The 6,078-nt window shown below is 43.3% G+C and overlaps 3 non-coding genes across 3 annotated transcripts in view; 2 read left to right on the top strand and 1 right to left on the bottom strand.

Annotated features, from left to right (window-relative positions):
* The window catches only part of TRNAY-GUA (transfer RNA tyrosine (anticodon GUA)), a 91-nt gene extending 14 nt beyond the window's left edge, over positions 1-77 (bottom strand). Inside the window, 2 exon segments of the tRNA in view lie at positions 1-22; positions 41-77. The exon segment at positions 1-22 is cut by the window's left edge and continues 14 nt beyond it. This is a non-coding gene — a tRNA (tRNA-Tyr).
* A 1,366-nt stretch (positions 78-1,443) lies between these two features.
* On the top strand, positions 1,444-1,534 carry TRNAY-GUA (transfer RNA tyrosine (anticodon GUA)). The gene is given in 2 exon segments: positions 1,444-1,480; positions 1,499-1,534. It is a non-coding gene; the product is annotated as a tRNA-Tyr (tRNA).
* Positions 1,535-2,703: 1,169 nt separating this feature from the next.
* On the top strand, positions 2,704-2,776 carry TRNAA-AGC (transfer RNA alanine (anticodon AGC)). Its single transcript has one exon. It is a non-coding gene; the product is annotated as a tRNA-Ala (tRNA).
* The last annotated feature ends 3,302 nt before the right edge of the window (positions 2,777-6,078 follow it).

Here is a 6,078-nt window from a genome sequence, read left to right as displayed (position 1 = left end):
TTCGAACCAGCGACCTATGGATGTCAGCGTTATGTAACCTCTACAGTCCACCGCTCTACCAACTGAGCTATCGACGGGACGGGCGACTGCAAAAAGCCGGCCTGAGTGGACGCTGGCGACACGTGTTCTGACCTGCTCTGCGGTGTATCGGGGTTTCTGAAACCGCTCCCTCAAAACTGGTTCAGCTACGCGGTGCCTCTCGCGTACTTGAGCGAATTAGCGCCGGGTGACTTTTACTTTCTATCGTTATAGCAACATCTAGTAACGTGTACTCCTCGCGTTCCTTTTTTCGAAGAATATGAAAGGCACTTCTCATAGTTCGAAATCTACTTAAATGCTGAAGAATTTCGGTTCATATAAGTTTATCGAGGCTCAGCCAATTTATTTGAACGCAATGACGGTGCGAGCAGTTTTAGACACACTGAAGAGAATTTTTTTTTATATGCCACAAGTTTCCGAAACAGTCGCTATTTGTCAAATCGGCTTGTATGAAATGCTCAAACGGATGGCTTCGTTGGTAACTAAATCTAATGTGTCATCTGCTTTCCAATAAGACGTTTCTAATAAGAGCTCCTTCGTTGTCGCCCCACTGCTCGACGGGCTGGTGTGGGCGCAGCGCACTAGCGTGGTGGAATTTGTAGTGGAAACGGTTTGGAGCAGCCCAGATTTTTTCTCTGTCAGAAGGAAAACAACCACTGAAAAGCGTTCTAAAGCGTGTCGAAATCAGCACGACTCTTCTTAGATTACCTTGACGACGAGATCGAGGCTCGTTCATTCTAACGCCGGACTTTTTCAGAGCTCTTTAGGAGGGGAACGATGGGATTATGATTATATTGATTATATAGCAGCAGAAGTAAATGTACCTTTATTGCAGTCGCATGGCAGGATACACTTTTCTCGAGGAATGCCGAAGATCCTCTGGAGCCACGCAAATCATCCAAACGCTTTTTCGGAACAGTGCCAGATGATGCATTATATTTTGTTACCTATATATAAACTGTCTATTTAAAAAAAATTCTAAAAACTAATACAACAAACGGTAATTCTCCTGGAAACATTGGGGCATCAAGAAGGAATACTGTCCCGGATATATAAATTATTCCCGCTGACAAGGCGTTGGAACATATGCTCTGAGCATGAATGCACTTAGGGCGGCGGAAAGTTTACGACATTCAAATACATTTCGAACTTTCTGTTTCGAACTTTCAGCGGCGCCCTCGAAAATGTTCAGAGGAGAAGGTCAGGAGTAGAACGCATCGACGGTTGTCGTAGCGATTGGAAAGGGAAATCACCCCCCATGAATTCGCTCGCGTCGGAGAGTGGCACGACGCAGCTGAACCAGTTTACAAAGGAGAGGTGTGAGACACGTTCGCTCTACAGTAAAGTAGGTCAAAACGCGTATCGCCAGAGTCCACTCAAGCCGGCTTGCCAGGTTTCCCTGTTCCGTCGATAGCTCAGTTGGTAGAGCGGTGGACTGTAGAGGTTACCTAATGCGGACATCCATAGGTCGCTGGTTCGAATCCGGCTCGACGGAGGCTTTTTTTTTTGTCGTAAGTGGAACTAATATATTTCCTTACCTTACTACTGGAGAAAATGGCCGCATTAAAATATTGGTTATTTGCCTCTGCTCTGAAACTTCGTGCTAATGACATCTTTGATTTACACGCTCTAATGATTCAGACGCTCGTTATGTCAATAAATATGGCGTGGTAAGCGTCAATGGTAGATCGTTTGTGAGCTGACTTCAATGCTTTCCACAAAATATTACCCGAGAACTTGAAAAGAAAACACTCCATTTATTTTTTTCGGTCGTTTCTACTTCTTTCACGAGCTTGAAACATTTATTTTATTTCTTCCATCTTGCCGAAGTACTACTGCATTTGCATGAACCAGTTATTGTTTTCAAGGTATGCATACCCTGCATTCGTAGCTACAAAACCACTTCTTTGTTCTCATTCTCTGAAGTAAAACAGCAGGATAAGATGAGTTGCTCATATAAGTTCGATGAAACTAAATGTGCCATTCTGTACATGCAGGTCATCACAGCAGCAAGTTTGTTTAGGAATACGGTTGTTTCCATGATGAGATTTTGTCTGTTGTGCTGCCTCTTTTTAATTTGCTTCCTGTGAATTAGCTTTGAACATTGTAGAGTTTTAAATTGTGAGTTTTAGCACGCCCCGAGAAATGGGCAATTCGGGACGCAGAAGTGGAAAGCTTCGGAATAAATTATACCACGACGTATTCTTAATCGTTAAGTGAATTCGCATAGCGCTCCGGCGCGTTACCGAATTCGCCTCCATCAAAACGGTCCCGGCGAAGGCGGATTTGAGTCGTAATCCTCTTGGTCAATATCTGTGCACACAATCCACAAATGGCGGGTCATTTTAAATATCGTAGTAAGTGCACAATTCATGTGGATCTGGTGGACTCAAAGAGAATCGCACTGCGGTTATGAGGAACGGTGTTGGATGCAAAACAGAATTAAGGTGACTCAGAATCGCAAGTGCACCGCTAAGGCCAATGTTGAAGCCGGCAAGAGGGAAAACTAATGGGGAAGCGTTGAGCCCTGTAAACTCATTACAATCGGCACCGGACTATAGTGGCACCCGGTTCCAGATTGCACTACAACTGTAGCGTTTTTTGAGTTTACGGCTCGGTGCACGGAGTCTCTTGTGAAGGACATTTCACAGAACTGCTCCCGTCGGGGGTGTAGCTCAGATGGTAGAGCGCTCGCTTAGCATGCGAGCGGTACTGGGATCGATACCCAGCTCCTCCACTCAGCTTTTTGTTTGATGTCGCTTAGAGCGCATAATTTTATTGCTGCGAACAGCAGCGCTAATGTATGTGGAGGTCGAGACTAACGATCACAAAATTACGTTTTCTGCGGTCTGTTAGACACTCTTCTACAAGCAGAGAATTCTTCATTGTAGTGATTCTGATTAAAAATAAAATTTGTGCTTCACTGCTCTTTGGCAAAGATATAGGGATACCGGTACCGTAAGGCAAGCATTTGCAATGAATATTTAAGTCTTGTCATACGCCTAACTGCCCGACGCACATTTATGGCAGCCCTGTCAATCAATCAATCAATCAATCAATCAATCAATCAATCAATCAATCAATCAATCAATCAATAATTTTATTTCTTCCTCACAAAAAGATTAGCGGAGGACGAGGAGGGCTCGAAGAAAAAGTGGAAGTTTCCACTTGACGAGCTTCGAGCCCCCTATTTACAAGGCATATACAGTGGAAGATTAAGAAACAATACATCTTTATGCATTAGTAAGTTTAAAAGTCAGTACGCATAATATGCGATACAAAAATAATATACTCATTTTTGAGCCACAAATAAAGGTCAGTATGTACAAGGAAGGCAGCCACGGTAGCACACCAATTCTACAAGAGAATTTCTAAAATACATAAAACAATTTCATACACGCTCACTGTCTCGTTACAAAGGACTTAAGCACATTGTTGGTAATGGTGGTTACGTTAATTCCTTGACAATGAAGGTGGTTTAGTAGTGTCGGTAGGGCATGACGGAGCATTTGTTCAGATAGTCTTAAGCGTGAGTAAGGAATTTTCCAAATTAGATTAGTGCGTGTATTGTAGTGTCGTGTTTGAGGGGTCAAGTTAGCAAGCGTACGGAGAATTTCAAGCGACTCATGCTTATATCGCTTTGCAGGAGTACATATGATGGATGGAAAGAATGTCGAATTTAGTGAAAAGTTCGGATGTATGTTCACGATAATGAACATTTGCTATGCTGCGGATCGCTCTTTTCTGTAGGACATGTATGCGATTTAAATTACCAAGTGTTGTTTTACCCCACACTAAGAGAAAGTACTTAACATGTGAAAGGAAAAGTGAATTGTAAATGTGTAATTTAACGGCCGTCGGTTAGTACGATTTATATTTAGTTATGACCCCAGCAGCTTTTGCTATCTGCGTGGTAACGTGGTCAACGTGCGTGTCCCAGGACATATTTTTGTGAAAGTGGACACCAAGACATTTGACAGAATCTACGATTTCTACATCTGCGTCGCCTAAAGTGAACGTCATCTCTGGAGCGCTGGCTGCTTGTCTGGTAGTGAAAATAATTGATTTTTTTTTATTAGCATTAATCTGTAAAGAGTTTATTTCGCTCCAGGTGGTCAGTTTTCCCAGAGTGTTGTTAATTTCGGATTGAAGAGAATGATAGGAACGACTGCGAAAAAATATTGTCGTGTCGTCTGCATATGTTACGTATTCTGCGTTGCTACTAATGCACGTAATATCATTTATGTACAAGTTAAAGCGCTGCATATTCCGATTTTGTTCTATCTGGGTAGTACTGCTTCAGGCCAATGCTGGAAGTCTTTCAAAACTAATAGTAAATCACCATCAATTCACTAAACTTTAATGACCTTCATCAGGACGTACTGAAATTTGAGAGGAAACAATTTTTTTCTGCCCCCGGAGAAAGGAAAGGATGATTTCAAACCGAGGGTTTGAAATCATCTTTGCCTTCTCTTCGAACCACCCGGCAGTCCATAAAGCATCAGTGGTGAAGACGCTGTTTAGAAGAGTTGAGACACAATGCAGCACAGAACTTTACAGAAAAAAAGAACAACGCACGATATTCATAGAACTCATCATGAACGGCTACCGAAAAGACTTTATTCAAAAAACCATTCGACGTCAAAAACACACCATTCGCCAAGAAATCGACGCACCTACACCAACGACACCCCCAAAATACGTCACTTTACCTTATGTCGGATGTGTCATCGAAACCATCGCCAGAATCTTGAAAAAAGCGGGTCTCCAGGTTGCGCACAAGCCCACAAACACTGTTGCGCTTTGCTTACCTGCTCCCAAAGACCGGCCGCGGGGATAAAGAGCCCAAGGCAATGTCTACAAAATTCCTTGCGTCGAGTGCGAGGCAAGCTACATCGGCAAAACCAAAAATTTCAACGAAAGAATTCGGCAACATAAAAACGACGTGCGCAAATTTGCAAGAGAGCGCAATACAGTAGCCGAACATTCCGAGGACTCCGACCATAGAATCAACTTCGAAGAAACCCGCATCCTCGGAACCGAAACAAAATACCACAAGAGGCTCCTTCGGGAATCGTGGCATATCCAAACCACCCCGAACAATATCAACAGCAGAAAAGGAAACCTGCCCACAGTATATGCCCAGGGACTTCGCTCTTCAATTCAACGAAAAAAAGTCGCCATTGACCGCCTCCCTGCAGTAACAATACGTGACTAACAGCCTAAACCCCCTCCCTCGCGCCTTTCGCATCACAGCTGTCGTTCCTTTGACCCCCTCCTCCCCTTCGTACTTAAAAGACGCTAGCTACTGCCCTCAGACACCCCTAATGAAGGAGCCGAGTCGGCTTCGAAACGTTGGGTTAAAATTAAAATTTTTGGTTGGAGATGCGCAGTTTATTATAGGTTTCGCAAGTCTTTCATACGTGCCAACAGAAATTTCTGATGTAGATGTTTCAAAGGCACGCCATTCATGAAGCGTTTGCTATCGAATACCTGATCTAACAGATTCCTTTGTGGCTCACTTCCACGAAGCACTCCGCGTCATAACTACGTCACATCAGTACACTCCCATTCCTCTTTATGGTGACTTTAATTTTCCTGTTATTACCCGGTCCGACCTCCCTGCCATTACATCTAAAGATAACATCGAAAGTGACTTTGTTAACACGTGTCTAACCTTTGGCTTGTCTCAGCTCGTATCTAATCCTACCAGGCAAACTGATCTTTCTTCTAATATTCTTGATCTTGTTTTCACTTCCCACCCAGATAACATTTCACCGCCACTTCATTTACCAAGGCTTAGTGACCACTCCCTTGTACTAAACACATTTTCCTACAAACTGCTATGCCTGAAAACCAAAACAAAAACCACTATCCTTATATGACAAAGGGAACTACACAGCCATGAACGCAGAACTGTCCGACTTTTGGGTGAGGCTGGTCCTTGACTTCTCAAGGCGGTCTATTGAAACTAACTGGTCTCTATTCAAACACAAAATGCACCAACTGATTGATAAGCACATCCCTACTATCACCATC

Source organism: Amblyomma americanum, chromosome 9 (assembly GCF_052857255.1).
Source record: "Amblyomma americanum isolate KBUSLIRL-KWMA chromosome 9, ASM5285725v1, whole genome shotgun sequence".
Taxonomy (NCBI): domain Eukaryota; kingdom Metazoa; phylum Arthropoda; class Arachnida; order Ixodida; family Ixodidae; genus Amblyomma; species Amblyomma americanum.
Note: the sequence above shows the minus strand (reverse complement) of the source record. Positions and strands in the feature narration are given on the sequence as shown.